Source organism: Lissotriton helveticus, chromosome 1_1, assembly GCF_964261635.1.
Source record: "Lissotriton helveticus chromosome 1_1, aLisHel1.1, whole genome shotgun sequence".
Lineage (NCBI taxonomy): Eukaryota > Metazoa > Chordata > Amphibia > Caudata > Salamandridae > Lissotriton > Lissotriton helveticus.
Window position 1 is genome coordinate 1,421,069,221 of NC_136057.1, and position 18,762 is coordinate 1,421,087,982.

Genomic DNA, 18,762 nt, shown 5'->3' on the forward strand with positions numbered 1-18,762 from the left:
AGTGTCTCACACACACCGTCACACACACAGGGTCACACACACAGTGTCACACACACACAGTCTCTCACACACACAGTCTCTCACACACAGTCTCTCACACACACACAGGCTCACACACACACACCAAGTCTCACACACACACAGTATCACACACACGCAGTATCTCACACACACAGTCTCTCTCACACAGTCAGTCTCACACACACACAGTCTGACACACACAAGTGTACGTTATATATAAGAAATACACTAAATAAACCTACATATGGTGATGATCGATGGTCATCACAGGATTCTTAGCCACACGAATGGCACATTCAGTACATTCCATCCCATGACCATTTACCGTCACCATAAGAAGCCATACAAGTCATGTAAAATGTAAGCCATCTCCTGACCAATGACTACTATAACCTAATGGACGAAAATCAGCAACTTGAGTAGAGAGAGTAGTAGAGAGTGAGTAGTAGAGAGTGAGTAGTAGAGAGTGTTTAGTAGATAGTGAGTAGTAGAGAGTGAGTAGTAGAGAGTGAGTAGTAGAGAGTGAGTAGTAGAGGGTGAGTAGAGTATAGTAGAGAGTAGTAGAGAGAGTAGTAGAGAGTGAGTAGTAGAGAGTAAAGAGTAGTAGAGAATGAGTAGTAGAGAGTGAGTAGTAGAGAGTAGTAGAGAATGAGTACAGTAGAGTAGTAGAGAGTAGTAAAGAGTAGTAGAGAGTAGTAAAGAGTGAGTAGTAGAGAGTAGTAGAGTGTGAGTAAAGAGTAGTAGAGAGTGGTAGAGTTACAGTGTCTCACATACAGTGTCTCACACACAGTGTCATACACACACACACACACAGTGTCCCACACACACAGTGTCACACACACAGTGTCACACACACACAGTCTCACACACACAGTGTCTCACACACACAGTGTCTCACACACACAGTGTCTCACACACAGGGTCACACACACGGTCTCTCTCTCACACACACAGTCTCTCTCACACACAGTCTCTCTCACACACACAGTCTCGCACACAGTTTCACACACACACAGTCTCAAACACACACAGTCTCTCTCACACAGTCTCACACACACACAGTCTCACACACAGTTTCACACACACACACAGTCTCACACACACACAGTCTCACACACAGTTTGCCACACACACACAGTCTCACACACACACACAGTCTCACACACAGTGTCACACACACAGTGTCACACACACAGTGTCACACACAGAATCTCACACACACAGTATCACAGTCTCACAAACACACAGTGTCTCACACACACAATGTCTCACACAGTCTCACACACACACAGTGTCTCACACACACAGTGTCTCACACACACACAGTCTCATACACAGTCTCTCACACACACAGTCTCACACACAGTCTAGAACACACAGCCTCTCACACACAGAGTCTCACACACAGTCTCTCTCACACACACAGTGTCTCACACACACAGTGTCTCAAACACACACAGTGTCTCACACACACACAGTGTCTCACCCACACAGTCTAGAACACACAGCCTCTCACACACATTCACAATCTCTCACACACAGTCACACAGTCTCACACACACAGTCTTACACACACAGTCTCACACACACACAGTCTCACATACGAAACAGGGAAGAGCAGACTCAAAACCAAAGGTGGAGACTATCAACATCCAAGGACGGTCGTGAACAGTATGAACATCCAAGGACGGTCATACAGCCAGAGGCAACACCTGTGGAGGTCCATCAACAGCCCAGGACAGCCAGCAACAGGTAATATATGTGGGGCCAAAAGTAGGCACCTTCTGTGAACAGAGAATTTAAGTTACGGGAGAGTCAGCCAGACATAACAATGACACACTTTCACACCTCACTAATATGCGGATGACATTTAAATTAACAGTCTCTGCACAAAGGAAATTAAAAAAAGACACCAAAACTGAGGAAAACAACAATGGCCAGCTTTTTTCTGTGTGCCCATTTCCCCCCACCCGGTTCCGATTTGCACCAAACAGGGCTGGTATGCGCCTGTCGACGTAAACTAACAATCAAGGCTGCCCTGTCAGTGTCTCAATCTATTTCAGGGAATAGAAATACTAGAACAAGGTTGGTTCTTGAGTTGAGGATGAGAGCACATGACGCCAATTTGCACCACATTTGTCGTCTCCACAAAATGCCTTATCAGTGTTGTATCATGCTTTATAGATGTGTGTACTGCGCATAGTGTTTAAGAGGCTTGGCAGGCCATGTTTTTGCCATACTACGGTCTTTTCTGTATTCACAACCATGTCAGCTAGTAGTAGCTGACAGGAGCGGTAGGTGTTCTGTGGTTTTGCATGCGTTGGTTTTTGAGAAACATATGCTATGCCCTGGCTGACTGCTAATTGGGGAATAGTATGTCTGCTACCGTTTAATGCAGCTTTTGATGTGTCAGAGATCAGAGATGCTGCACCCTAGTGGCATCCGGTTGTACCGGCCTCATGTGCTCTTTTATATTACACACTTGCGGACATGCCTTGTGGTTGTGTTATAGCACCAACAGTTGCGCAGCCATTTCGAAATGCAATTAATGTTTTTCTAAGTGTGTGTTTCTGTGCAGTACTTGCTGTAAACAACATACATAATAGGTATTTATGTGAAGTGCTGCTCTGAGGGCATACCTCAAGGCACAAATCTAGGAATACGGATTTTTTTAGTGGAGGCTAATGGCACATTCAGTACATTCCATCCCATGACCATTGACCGTCACCATAAGAAGCCATACAAGTCATGTAAAATGTAAGCCATCTCCTGACCAATGACTACTATAACCTAATGGTCGAAAATCAGCAACTTGAGTAGTAGAGAGTAGTAGAGAGTAAGTAGTAGAAAGTAGGAGAGAGTGAGTGGTAGAGAGTAGTAGAGAATGAGTACAGCAGAGTAGTAGATGGTGAGTACTAGAGAGTAGTAGAGAGTGAGTAGAGTGAGCAATAGAGAGTAGTATAGAGTAGTAGAGAGTGAGTAATAGAGAGTGAGTAGTAGAGAGTAGTAGAGCGTGAGGAGAGAGTAGTAGAGTTACAGTGTCTCACACAGACATTGTCTCACACGCACAGTGTCATACACACACACACAGTGTCTCACACACACACAATGTCACACACACAGTCTCACACATACAGTCTCACACACACAGTCTCACACACAGTGTCTCACACACACAGTGCCTCACACACAGGGTCACACACACAGTCTCTCTCACACACACACACAGTCTCTCTCACACACAGTCTCTCACACACACAGTCTCACACACACACACAGTCTCACACACACACAGTCTCACACACACACAGTCTTTCTCACACAGTCAGACTCACACACACACAGTCTCACACACACAGTCTCACACACACACAGTCTCACACACAGTCTCACGCACAGTCTTAAACATACAGTCTCACACACACTGTCTCACACACACAGTGTCATACACACACACACTGTGACACACACAGTGTCACACACAGAGTCTTACACACACAGTATCACAGTCTCACACACACACTGTCTCACACACACAGTGTCTCACACACAGTCTCACACACACAGTGTCTCACACACACACAGTCTCACACACAGTCTCTCACACACAGTCTCTCACACACAGTCTCACACATACAGTCTCACACACACAGTCACTCACACACAGCCTCTCACACACAGCTGTCTTTCAGTCTCACACACACACAGTGTCTCACACACACAGTGTCTCACACACAGTCTCACACACACAGTGTCTCACACACACACAGTCTCACACACAGTCTCTCACACACAGTCTCTCACACACACAGTCTCACACACACAGTCTCTCAGACACAGCCTCTCACACACAGCCTCTCACACATAGTCTCTCTCTCACACACACAGTGTCTCACACACACAGTCTTACACACACAGTCTCACACACACAGTCTCATACACACACACACACAGTCTCACACACAAAACAGGGAAGAGCAGACTCAAAGCCGAAGGTGGAGACTATGAGCATCCAAGGACGGTCGTGAACACTATGAACATCCAAGGACGGTCGTGCAACCAGAGTGTACACCCGTGTAGGTCCATCAACAGCCAAGGACAGCTAGCAACAGGTATTATATGTGGGGCCAAAATCAGGCACCCTCTGGGAAGTGACAAATACTTTGGAAAGTTAACTGGTCCCCTTTTAGCTGCTGATTGCTGTAGGTTTTAAACTGGTCTGCATGAGGTGTAACTTTGACCCTACAGTATTAATAGCTGTTTAAATGTCAAAATAATACAGCACCAGATTGTGTTGCATTATGCTGCATAATTTGCTTTCTTTTTTTTAACATATTTTTATTATTTTCTTAACATTACAACTCTTTTAAACAGTAATTTATAGTACATACATTTCACTATAGTTGCTAATACAAGTAATGAACTACTCTATCCAACTCCCCGTACAGACTCAGTCGTACATTGCTATTCATGTTTGTCAGCCAGCACTACAGTGTGAACTAACCCTGGACGCAGTACTACGCTAACGGCATGTAGCATAGCAGCTAAATCAACAACATCCTCAGATGCTTGGATAAATCAATTTTACATGCTAAAAAGCAAATAACAAATTCACAACTGAACTTTTTGAATGAAAATATTAGGCAATGAGAGAGGTGATGATTTTGGGTCCCCCCTAACCTAGGGGGAGGACCAAGCAGATGCCTTTAACACAAAGAGCATAAACAAAAAGCACATCTTGTTGAACTTCAGTGTTGGTCCCATCCTCTCAGGCCCACCCCAAGCACAGTTATTGGCAAAACAAAATCCCAACCAAAGGCCCTGCAAAGCATTATGGGACGAGATTAGCAGTGGGCATTGAATATTATAGGGCCTCATTAATGAGGCTGTGCGTCACATTTACGCCGCCGGTGCGTCACTTTTTGTGACGCACCAGTGGCGTAAAAAATGCACCTTCTTGCACCATATTTACAAAGGGAGGCATCTAGGTAGGTGCGTCACTTTGTAAACCCCTGCGCCACATTATACCTGCGCCAGGTATAATGTATGCAAGGGGGGCGTTTTGACGCAAGAAAGAGTCATGGAAGTGACGCCGTGAAATCTATAAGATTTCACTGCGCCATTTCTTGGCTGCTAATGCGTCAAAATCTTACGCCTGCTTCATGGCAGGCGTAAGACTGACGCAGGCACTAACAACATGGGACTTGCCCATGTGAAAGTACACATTGCTGGAGTTGCGTCACTTTTGTGACACACTCAGCAGTGTGTCACTTTTGCGCCTACAGATACGTCAGAAATACTGACCTATCTGTAACTCCTTGCGACATGATGCATCATATTATAAATATGACTCATCAATCATGAAAAAGGAGTGCGCACTGAGAAGTGACGCATCGCTGCTTTCACTCAGCGATGCCTCATTTCTCATAAATGAGGCCCATTGTATCCAATATCAAAATAATTCTACAAAGAGCTGCAGTTCAACTAGTCGTTACTAGATGTCCCTCACAAGTCAAATGCAAAGTCATTGAAATTATTCTTACATCAAGCTGCAGTTCCACTAGTCGTTACTAAATGTCCCTCACGAGTCAATTATAAAAGCATTGAAAGACCCTTTCATGAAGCTTTTGCATTTGACTAGGGATATCTAGTAACGACTAGTGGAACTGCAGCTTGATGTAAGAATAATTTCAATGCATTTGCATTTGACTCATGAGGGACACCTAGTAACGACTAGTTGAACTGCAGCTCTTTGTAGAAATATTTTGATATTGGATACTATAATATTCACTGCCCACTGCTAATCTTGTCCCATAATGCATTGCAGGGCTTTTGGTTGGGATTGTTTTTTTGTCAATAACTGTGCTTGAGGTGGTCCTAAGTGGATGGGACCACCGCCGAATTGTTCAATAATATGTGCTTTTTGTTTTCAAGGCATCTGATTGGTTCTCTCCCTAGGTTAGGGAGGATCTCAAAATCATCACCTCTCTCAGTGCTTGCTCAATTTTCAGTTTCACTTTTGAGAAAGTGCTGTATGCTCTTTAGCTTAAAAAGAGATTCTTAATTCATCATAACTGACAGTGTACAAGATGCCATTTGCACAGTGCTATCAGCTACGCACTATGCAGTTTGTGTACTACGCAAAGTTCAGTACTATGCAAAGTTCAAAGTATACTACGTGCAGCTATGTATAACGTAAACTATGCCCAGGGTTAGTGTGAACGTAAACTATGCCCAGGGTTAGTGTGAACTTGTGCTGCTTTGACGAGACCTAAAGAGTACAAGTTACTCACCACAGGGACGCTTGTACTGTTAACCCTTAGCCAGGACCACTGGAATTGCGCAAATCTGCAAATGCAGCATTTTCAGCTTAGTTATTTATTGACCGCATTTGGCACATAAACCAGGATCTGCTGCATAATTTGCAGATATACCAAAAAATGTGCAGCTCAAACAGATCCAACGTTAGTAAAGAAAAAATGCTGCACATGATGCTGGGAAGTGACAAATACTTTGGAAAGTTAACTGGTCCCCTTTTAGCTTCTGATCGCTGTATTTAAGTTTTAAACTGGTCTTAATGAGGTGCAACTTTGACCCTACAGTATTAATAGCTGTTTAAATGACAAAATAATACAGCACCAGATTGTGTTGCATTATGCTGCATAATTTGCTTATTTTTGCTTTATAATTTTGTCCACCCTGCTGCATACTTTGGTCCTCCACTACCTCTTTATTCCAGGGTCCCTCCCCTTAGACCACCCTTTTCCTTGCTTCTCCTCTTTTCTTTGCCCTCCCCTACAACCATTTCAGACAGCTTCAAGGTAATAATGGCTGCGCAACAAGATTTCACTTTAGCCATCTAAGTCATGGGTACTTGGATACATTTTCCCAAGAGCCAAAAAAGTTTAGTCTGTAGTGTGATCAAGTGATCTCGGACACTGCACAGATAAAGGCCAGATAGTGAATGACATGATATTCTTCACCAGAAGAACGGCGAAATGGCGCAGTGCCATCACAAATATACTGAGCATAAAATCCATCACTAAAATCCCACATGGCACAAAAATTATGACCTCGGCGTCTCCAAGATACAAAGCCGACCTTTGCATAACTATCTTCAAGAACGGAATAGTGATGATATAAGCCTCTAACTACGAATTGGAAAAATTTGACAATATGTTTTCAACCCTAAAAAGATGTGTAGAGAACTCAAGTTCGCAACAATACCAGAGGCCACAGGGAATAACTCCCAATTCATCTGACACTACCGCCACTATCAACATATTATCTAGAGGCTCTCAGGAACCTGAACACTCAAGGCAACAAAGAGACACAACCGGTACTGGAGCTACAGCGTCCGAACATGATAGAGAGAGAACCTCGCCCCCACAACAGGCGAATAACGACTCAGAGCTTTTTCAGAGGGAAACATCGGCCTCAGACATCATAATAACCAGAGAACCTCAGGAACCACTGCATTCAATCCATCTAGGAGACACAATCAATATAGGAGGCCCAATGTCTGAGAATGATCCAGAGAGAACAGAAGGGTCTACACGTCATGTGAATACTGTCACAGATCCTTATCAGAAGGAAGAATCAACGCCCCCCATTGAAGCTACAACGCTAACGAACAGAACAAGCACTGAAAAACTAAGAAAAAATGATATAGAAAAGACTGCCCTGTCCACACTTCAAAGTACTTCAACTCAAAGATCACTAAGATCCACTCGAGCTTCACAGCCTACAGACATGAAACAAGGAACACATTCCTTAGATATCACATCCAACAAAGTATTGACTGATGGTATAGACAACCGATCTAATGGCAGAGAGAAGAAGACCATGACGAAGAGTTCAGGACGGAAATATGAGAACAAGAAACGTGAATTCCGAATTAAGAGGACGAGCAACCCCAATAGGACTCACCAGACCCTGAGGAAAATGATAGATCTCCAAACACAAATTGGATACGTGTCGCTTGACTTATTAAGCACCCTTCAGGTGGTAGACAAACTTCGGGATATTACAGAGAACACTCATACCAAAGTCGAACAAATCTGTGAACTACTATATAAATCTAAAAAAAAGAACAATAACATGCCAATGCCGTTAGCATATAGACAAAATCGACCAGAGAGAAATCTGAAATATTTAACGGAAGAAGAAATCCTATCCTTACTTCGGGAATATGAGCCTTCGGCCAACACTAGGGAGGAAAAAATTAAAACAGTGCCGATAGATGTCAATAGAATATCTAGACTGAATAAGAGGAAACCTAACCTCAACAATCTTCATCGAGTCCAACTAATCAACGACTCGCAAAATCAGAACACAAACATAACAGGTAAAACACTAAAATGTCTACTGCTCAACTGTCGGTCAGCAGTTAAACATGCTTCTGACATAGCCGATCTCATCATTAACCAGGAAATAGACGTAACAATCCTTACAGAAACATGGCTATCAGAATCCTCGTCCCCGGTTATGGATCTACTGGTGCCCCCTCATTGCAATATTGTGAGACTTGATAGGCTAAAAAAGACAGGAGGTGGTATAGCCTGCATTCACCGATCGGACTTGGAAGTTAGCCAAATACAATCCGACCCTCTAGATCAGAGTTTTCCAAACACTGTGTCCCGACACAGTAGTGTGTCGCCTGCAAGTGGTGGGTGTGTCGCAGGATGAGGCACTTAGCACATAACTGCTAATTAGGAGGCATTCCTTTGAAAGAGTGTCTCGGAGTCAGCCACAGCAGCGACTCCGAGACACTCTGCTCTAGGGGGGGCGGGAGATTCACAACAAAGCCCCATTAACAAGTAAATGGTCCTTTAAAGACCTGCGTGCCCGAGAGGCTTAGGTGAGGTGCCAGAGGGTGACATGCAGAGGGAGGGAGACAGCGAGATAGAGGGAGGAAGACAGGGAGAGATAGGGAAAATAGAGAGAGGGAGACAGAGACAGGGAGGTAGACAGAGGGATGGATACAGAGGGATTAAAACAGAGGGAAGGATACAGAGAGAAGGATACAGAGGGTGACAGAGAGGGAGACAGACAGAGGGAGGGAGACAGAGAGAGGGAGAGGGAAGGAGAGAGAGAGAGGGGGGAATCGATAGAGAGAGGGAGATGGAGAGAGAGAGGGAAATGGAGAGAGAGAGGGGGATGGAGAGAGAGAGGGAGAGAGAGGGAGAGGGAGATTGAGAGAGAGAGGGAGAGAGAGAGAGAGAGGGAGAGAGCGAGAGAGAGAGGGAGATAGAGAGAGAGAGGGAGATAGAGAGAGAGAGGGAGAGAGAGAGAGGGAGATAGAGAGAGAGAGAGAGAGAGAGAGAGAGAAAGAGAGAGATGGAGAGAGAGAGAGAGAGAGAGAGAGAGAGGGGGAGATGGAGAGAGAGAGGGAGATGGAGAGGGAGAGAGAGAGGGAGATCAATAGAGAGAGGGAAATCGATAGAGAGAGGGAGATAGAGAGAGAGGGAGATAGAGAGAGAGAGAGAGAGAGAGAGAGGGAGAGAGATGGAAAAAGAGAGGGAGATGGAAAGAGAGAGGGAGATGGAAAGAGGGAGGGAGATGGAAAGAGAGAGGGAGATGGAGAGAGAGAGGGAGATAGAGAGAGAGAGGGAGAGAGAGAGAGGGAGATGGAAAGAGAGAGGGAGATGGAGAGAGAGGGAGATGGAGAGAGAGAGGGAGATGGAGAGAGAGAAGGAGATGGAGAGAGAGAGGGAGATGGAGAGAGAGAGGGAGATGGAGAGAGAGAAAGAGATGGAGGGAGAGAGGGAAATCGATAGAGGGAGGAAGATGTAGAGGGGGGAGATGGAGAGGGAGGGAGATAGAGAGGGCGATAGAGAGAGAGGGAGGGAGACAGAGGGAGTGAGACAGACAGAGGGAGACAGACAGAGACAGACAGACAGACAGACAGAGGGAGAGAGAGACAGACAGAGGGAGAGAGACAGACAGAGGGAGACAGACAGACAGAGACAGACAGAGGGAGAGAGAGAGACAGAGAGAGGGAGAGAGAGAGACAGACAGAGGGAGACAGACACAGACAGCAGACAGACAGACACACAAAGACAGACAGAGACAGACAGACAGACAGAGGGAGATAGACAGACAGAGGGAGACAGACAGACCAAGACAGACAGACAGAGACAGACAGACAGACAGAGGGAGACAGACAGACAGAGGGAGAGAGAGGGAGGGAGACTGAGGGAGAAAGAGGGAGGGAGAGAGAGGGAGTGAGAGGGAGGGAGACAGAGGGAGGGAGACAGACAGAGTGGGAGACAGAGGAAGGGAGACAGAGGGAGGGAGACAGAGGGCAACAGACAGAGGGAGGGAGACAGAGGGCAACAGACAGAGGGAGGGAGGGAGACAGAGGAAGCGAAACAGACAGAGGGAGGGAGACAGACAGACAGAGAGAGACAGAGGGAGGTAGACAGACAGACAAAGACAGACAGACAGACAGAGGGAGATAGAGTGAGGGAGAGAGAGGGGGAGGGAGACAGTTACAAAAGAGAGAGGGAGACAGACAGAGTGAGTGAGAACCCCCTCCCCCCAGCATCACCCTTAGGTAGTTTGGGCTCGCTACGCTACGTTCGCTCGCTACACTGCCTTACTGTGTCAAAAAATGATGCACCTCCAAAAAGGGTGTCCCCAACATAAAACGTTTGGAAAGCTGTGCTCTAGATTCATGTGAATACCTAGGTATCAGTATAAGATCGACCAACAATCAAAGATGCTACCTGCATGCCTTTTATCACCCACCGGGTAATAATAATATGACCTTCATAGACCAATTAATGGAGATCATCACGGCAAACTCTAACACTGAAATAAATAACATATATCTAGGAGACTTTAATCTACATTGGAATGACAACAACGACAAACAGGTCAACGCTCTTAAAGACTTTCTATCGGAACTAAATCTCTCACAAGCATGCATACAACCAACTCACTCGAAAGGAGCTACATTGGACTGGGTAATCTCAAAAAAAGATAATACGTCAGTCCTCTCAATAGAGCCGTGTGACTGGTCAGATCATCATGCCATAACCTTCCTGATACCCTCATGGAGGAAGGTAAAGACAACACAACCTATGAAAAGCACAAGATGGATGCGAGATTCCAGAGATGCAAATAAGGAACTTCCAATTGAAAGATGCGAGAAAGACCTAAACCTACCTCAAAACCTGCAGAATGTGAATGATCTAACTAATCACTACTCTACTACAGTAACAAAAATAGTCAATGACATCATGCCACTAAAACTGAAAAGAGTTACAGAGAAAGTTAAAAACCCTTGGTTCAATGGGACACTGAATGAAGACAGGCGAAAATTGAGATTGGCAGAAAGAAAATGGAGACAACACCCATCATCCCCGTAACTGAAATCACTCAGAAAAATCAGAAATGAATACAATAAAAAGATCCATAACTCCAAGAAGGAATTTATTAGATCTGAATTGGACAACGCCATAAACAGACCAAGGAAATTATTCGAGATCATAAAACAACAATCAAATAAGCTGGCCAAATCTGCCCGAGAAATCACAAAAACGCAACTAAGCTGCGAAGATTTCTCAAACTTTTTCACCGACAAAGCAAACAGCACGGAAACGGCGATTTTACACATAGTTGATGATGCACTTCAGGCATTAGATCACAATCGATCTTGTCTGCTTATCCTACTTGACTTTTCATCTGCATTTGACACGGTTAATCATGTAAAACTATTAAACAGACTCCGTGAAAGGATGGGAATATCTGACGGGTGCTGAGTTGGTTTGAATCCTTCCTACAGAATAGAACCCAAAGATTTCTGGTCAACCAAACTCTGTCACCCTCAAGCCCTAACACAATTGGAGTTCCACAAGGATCTACATTATTTCCCTCACTGTTTAACCTGTATATCGAACCATTAACAGAGATTCTCCGAAATTCCAAAATATCCTACCACATGTACGCGAATGGCACGCAGATATACATTAAGATCACATCCCTGGAAAACATCAACGTAATGAACGAGGCCCTAAAAATTACTCTAAAATGGTTAACTATTAATCAGTTGAAGCTAAACGCACATAAAACAGAATTCTTACTTATCTCGCCACAAAAGAATCAATCAGAAGTGAAGGAATGGTCCAAATTGATCACGGCACTAAATTCCACCCCCACCCTAGTGGACTCAGCGAAATCACTAGGGATCACATTGGATGAAAACCTCGACATGAAAGCCCACATCAAAGCAATGGCAAAAAGCGCCCGTTTTCATCTGAACTACTTAAGAAAAATGAAACCATACTTAACTGACACGGACTTAAAACAAGCAGTGCAATCACTGATCATTTCGAGGATTGAATATGGAAGCACTACATTGGCAGGACTACCCAATATATCCACTGCACCATTAAAAGCATGCCTCATTGCAGCAGCAAGACTTATCTCAGGATTGAAGAAATTCGACCATATCTCCCCTCATCTGAAAGCTTTAAACTGGCTACCTTACGAGGCCAGGATACAGCTAACAATGGTGTGTATCACCCACAAAGCACTTCATTATAATACACCCAGATACCTTGCTCAAAAAATTGAAATATCTGGAGGAAGCAGACCAGCTAGGAGTGGCAAGGAACTGGTGCTGAGACCACCCATCTTCAGAAAGAAAAAAACCTATGACAGAGCATTCTCAGGAGCAGCCCCTAGAATCTGGAACTCACTTCCCCCGAATATCAGAAAAATTCCAAACTCAGCAATTTTTAAGAGCGAAACCAAGATATTTCTAAACAGTAAGTTCCTTCCATAGTCATTATCTCTAGGCGCTCTCTCTTCAACTCAGAGACGTCCAAAATGTTCCATTGACTGGAGAATATAGAAGACAAAGGAAAAGACACTTTAAACAAGCATATAGAGGAAGACTTTATAATCCTCTCATAACTATTATCTAACCTACCTCAGAACTCTGTTTTATTCTTTATAACCTTGTAATCCTAGTAAACCATTATGATAGTATACCTAACTAAAACTGTATAATGTAATCTCGCTCTTGTAATGTGAAGCGCTCTGATACCCAAGGGTCTTGTTCGCGCTATAGAAAACTGTATAATAATAAATAAATAAATGCCAGTAGAATGGCAGTCGGGCGGTTGAAGGGTGTGTAAGGTGGGTGTAGGGGAAGTTAAGCATGTACATCTAGTGGCTGAATTCCACAATGTGAAACAAGAAAACCAGACTGGTGTCAATCCCAGCTTCACCACTTCACCATGAAATATATCAGTTCCAGATGTGCATTTTTACAAAACCTTCCCTTGTGTTTAATTTAAGAAACTGTAATGTCCATCTACAATAGTGATAAAGGCCACCCAAAGGGTGCACATAAACCTGACTTGCCTCTTCGTTCACTATTGGCATTGTTGTCAGTGTGGGGAGAACCATATATGTTTCTACATTTATGTTTAAAAACTTTCAATTTTAAAAAAACTTCAAATGCACAGATATAAGCTATTGTACAAAGTGAAACAGTTCTGCATGTTAATAAAATACACTTTTTGAATTTTGAATAGTCTTTTTCATATTTGTACACGTTTGTTGCAAGGTGTCTTTAAAAATGAAGATGCTCCTAAAATTAAGATGCAGGACACTCTAGTTACCCCCTTCCTTTAACTTCAAATAACCTACAAATAAATGCTTGCCCATTAAATTTTTTTCTAATGTTAGTGCTGAATCGAGTAAACAGCAGCCCGGTGCTGCTGTTGACCAAAGGGCTGCATGTAAAGGTCAGGAGGGCCACAAGCAGCTCTCAGGCCATAATTTGAGTATCTCAGTTTAAATTAGCACTGCAGGCTCTTTACCCTTACAGATCTGTCAGCCTTTTTTCTACCTATATCCAGGGTTACAGTTGTAGAGATGGGGGAAAGGTCAGTCAGGCGCCAGAGGTAAGTAAAGGCTATCTGTAGCACATTAATGGTCAGGGCCACTGGAGTTATGGGATTATGCACCCTCGAAATGCACATAATCCATAGTCTTCTGCTTAATCCGTTGATTTTTAACAACAAAAATTGTTTCTAGCTCAAATTTGTCGAAGTTACTTAAAACGCTACCATACGTGCTGCCGCTCAGTAGCAAGCCTTTTTGGCAGAGGCAGGGGACCTTTCAGTTGCTGCTTATTGTATTTAGATGTTATTAATGAAGTGAAACTGTACCCATCCACGCTAACATGTGTTAATCAATAACAAAATAGTGAAGTAATGCTGCTTCAGAACGTACTGCATAATTTGCCTTTTCTTGCCCTATAATTTAGTCAACCCTACTGCATAATCCCAGTAGCCTTTACTATGGTGAGTAGCTTGTATTTTAATGGATATGTGAACGCGAAAAGCGACCTCCATGCATGCACGGAGGGGGGCCCACTGTACGAGACAGGGCAGCACAAGTGTAGCATTCTAAAATGGAGGAGGGGTGCCTGCAAGCAACCAAAGCTTGGGGGCATCTTTGCAAGCAGGGGGAGAGCCACCGACGATAAACTGAGGATCAGAAACCCCCTTCTCCTAGTCTTACCTGGGTGGCTCTCATCATCTGGTAACGGATGAGGGAACAAGAAAAGTCATGCTCTCTCCCGATGGATGTTTACCAAAGACAACTTTGTTTCCCCAGTGGACCACCAGGGTAGGGGCCGGTTTTGTACCCCTTGGGGGCTGTTTTTGTTACCGGGGACTGGTTTTGCAGCATAGCTGCAATATTGGCCCTGTGTAACAGAAGCACCTGCAGTGTTTTCCTTGCACACCTCCTCCCCAGGGCCAGACTGGCTACCGGGCGTTTTGGCATGCTGCCGAGCTGGGGGCTGCAGTCACTGCAGTGGGCGCTAATTTCGTTGATGGAGACCTGCGTGGGCTTCAAAATAAACAAAGCAAAACAAATTTCGTTCAGCACATGCAGGTCCCCATCAACAAAATCAGCCCCCAGCCCCGCAGCATGCCAAAACGCCCGGTAGCCAGTCCAACCCTGCCCCTCCCCCCCCAGCAGCCGGTCTAACTAAATTGACAGGGTTAATTTGCATTCGCAGTCTGGCCCTGATCGCAGGGCTCCGACGGGCCAGGAACCGGTGCTCACTGACTGCTCAAACAGTTGGTACTTCAGTTCAGCCAAGGACTGACCTTTCAAAGTCACCATATGCAGGGCCGGACTGGCTACCAGGCGTTTAGGCATGCTGCCGAGCTGGGGGCTGATTTAGTTGATGGGGACCTGCGTGTGCTGAACGAAATTCGTTTTGCTGTGTTTATTTCGAAGCACACGCAGGTCTCCATCAACGAAATTAGCCCCCCTGCAGTGACATCAGCCCCCAGCTGGGCAGCATGCCAAAACGCCTGGTAGCAAGTCCGGCCCTGACCATATGAATATTGGCAGCACACACGTTTACAAAGGATTATGGGCAGGGCCAATGAAATTCTGCAGCACGGGAGGGTCGCAGAGTTGAGTAAAGTATATGGCGTACTGCGTCACATATTGCGATAGTAATACTTCATTATTTTGTCATTTCTACACTTTCTGTTCATTGGTTGCACCTCAATAGTACCAGTTTAAGTCCCCGATATAGCAATAAGCAACATAAAGGTGACCAGTCAACCTTTGTGAAGGTCCTTCCTCATGTGTTGTTATGTTTTTCATAAATGTTAAACCATTTCACCTAGAAACAAATTTCCTTTGTTAAAATCTGCAGATTATGCAGCAGATGTTGGATTATGTGGCAAATCTATAATTATGTGAAAAACATTGCAGAAGTATAATCGCCTAATTCCAGCGACCCTGCTTATGAGCCAGAATCAATGTGGACACATTTGAATCCTTGCCAGGGCCTGGTTGGCATTTTATCTCACCGGGCATTTCCCCAGTGGGTTGGAGCAATTGCAGGCAGGCATTTGAAAGCAGGGGGGTGGGGCTGGTTACTCTGACATTTTCCTCAGGTCCCCAATATTCTGGCTTCCAGGAAGACTGGGAGCAAGGTGAGTGTGAGAGGAGAGAAAAACAGAGAGAGTGGATGGATGGAAAGAGAGAGCTAAAGCGAGGAACGGGACGGGAGTCGGATTAACTTTTATGTCAGGGCTGCTTTCCGTTCCGGCCCTGGGCCTTATAAGAGCCTCAAGGATCTTAAAAGCGATGCCACACTAGAGTACTATACAAGGACAAACATTAAGAAAAGGAGGTTTGTGCGGCTTGATGGCTGCCCGTTGAGAGACTTAATAAAGGGCACAGAATGCACCTCTGTAGGGCCCAGTGGTAAAAGCTTAAAAACTTACACACTCGAGTTCTTCAGGAGTTAAGCTATCTTGAGACATCCTCTAAGAAGATTCTCCTGTCCCAGGCACATGAGCAAAAGGATTGGGAGCAGACAGTAACCATCTAGCACTGCTCTTTTTCTAGGAAGTCCACTATGGTGTGAAGCTGTAACATGTTACATGTAAAGCACTCCATTGTCCTAGTGGTAGGGCCGTGCTAAATAAATAGTGCAAATAAATAAATACATACATGCATACCCACACACACACATGCATGCATACCTACACATACATTAATCAATAAATAGATTGCGTCCTTTCAGAGACTGCCAGGTCCTTGCCTGACCTCAAAGCCACAGACTAACACATGGTAGGGCCATATGGCTTGAGGAGACGCCAGTGGCGTCACTAGGGTTGGTGTCACCCGGTGCGGGTAACTCATGGTGTCACCCCCTCACGACTTACCGCATGGACCTCCTCCGCTCCGAGTCCGCCAGTGGACACAGATGGCAAATAACGGGACCATACAGAATCCTTAGTAACGTTTGTAAATTTAGGTCCTATATTTACAGAGGCCGTAGAAGGTGCCACCTGAGATATGCAGTTACCATCAGTACAAATTCCGACCCCCAAAGAGTAGAAAGACAGACAGCAACGCACATAAATAATGTAGCGAACACCAGCTCTAAAATAAATCATGATTAGATCGTTCCTTGATTGACACGTCTTTAAAGCTTTCCTTTTTTATAGCACTGTGTGAGTGTGACTGTCTTCTTGGGCCGGCCTTCGGAACTGGGAGTAATGCGATTGTGATCTGATTGTGTGTGTGGAATGGAATGTGTGCCACTGGAAAATGTCACTGAATTGGAATTTAAATCGAAGCTGCACACCCCCTTTCTTGTGTCTGAGAACAGAGGGCCATATTATCAAGCCTGGGCGATAAAATTATCGCTGCTTTATCGGCAGGAAACTGCCGCTAAAGTGGCGATAATGGGCTTGATAATAGGCTCTATGGAATTCCAATCGAAGCTCATGTTAGATGTCCTTCACATCTAACATGGGCTTCGATTGGAATTCCATAGAGCCTATTATCAAGCCCATTATCCCCACTTTAGCGGCAGTTTCCTGTCGATAAAGCGGCGATAATTTTATCGCCCAGGCTTGATAATATGGCCCAGAGCCTCTTAATTGAAACCCTTCCAGGCCGTAGGGTCTAGACTTCTGAGAAGACAGGATATTATCCGTAAAATGAGATAAGCCTTATCGGATTGTCACCTGCTCACGTGCGCAGTGATCATAAACCTGAGCTAACAGAAAGAGCTTTTAATATCCGCTGTTAAAGACTGACAGAGATATTTCAATCTGTCAGAAAGACATGCCAGGCTCCTTAAGGGGAGATAGTCTTGCATAGAGGCAGTTAGGACTGTCCATCCAAAATGTGTGGGCCTACCTAGTAGTCTGTGTGTGTGGACATATTTTACCTCTGCGTTTATTGTTTCTCACTCCGATGGTCAGGAACACTGGAAAGATGCGATTCTGCAGCAGAGGCTTTTTTTGCCAAATTATGGATATGCTGCATTTACCACATAATCCATCATCTACTGCATAATCTGCAGATTTTAACAAACACATTTTTTTTTCTAGTTTAAACAGGTCAAACGTTGGTAAAAACGTGCGGACGTTCTGGCGCATCGCGGAAGGCCCTTCACAACAGATAACTGGTCAACTTTCAGTTGCTTGTTTCTGTATTTGGATGTTAAACTTGTAGTAATTCGGTAACATATTTAACCAGACATTACTACCTTCTGTAAAAATTAAAAAGTGACATATTATGCAGCATAATTTACATTTTCTTTCGCATAATTTTGTCAACCCTGCCACAAAGTTTGGTGCTCCCCTGGCCCTACCGCATAATTCAGCGACCCTGCCTATGGTGTGAGGTATTAGGAGACCGGACCGCTAGAAGTTCACTCTGGTGGGTGAGGGTGTCGCTGTGCAAATCTGAGGAGATGGACATCATCATGAAACAAAAAACAAGATAGTAAAAAAAACCTCGGCTTAGTGCCTGAATGGGCATTGGTTTGCAATGCACCTGACCCTTATGAGAGTGCCACATTTCTAACTTCAACAATACATTACTTCATTCATATAAATAATATTTCTCGATTGAGTCTACTCTCACCTCGGCCTCCGAGTCCGGACCCAAGTCAGTCCCAAATTTGAAGGGGAGGGGAGGAGACGACGGCGCTCCTCGCGAATCGCGATATCAAAGAACGTCTTCAGGTGACATATATATTAATTCTTTTATTCTAGCAGTGCACCCGCCGCACGCACTCCCCTGCGCTGCCGAGACTGCGGCTCCTCCCACAGACGTGGTGCTGGCGCGCGGCCGGGACCGCCGGGACGCGTCAGAGGAGCACAGCGCGGCGCGCGGGGGCTGTCCCAGGTCCGTCATTGGTAGCGCTAAAGATTGACGCCCTGG

The 18,762-nt window shown here is 44.8% G+C and overlaps 1 protein-coding gene across 2 annotated transcripts in view; it reads left to right on the top strand.

The window, feature by feature from the left end:
* The window catches only part of LOC144826662 (beta-1,3-galactosyltransferase 2-like), a 228,161-nt gene that overhangs the window by 197,452 nt on the left and 11,947 nt on the right, over positions 1-18,762 (top strand). The gene's annotated exons all lie outside the window — the stretch shown is intronic.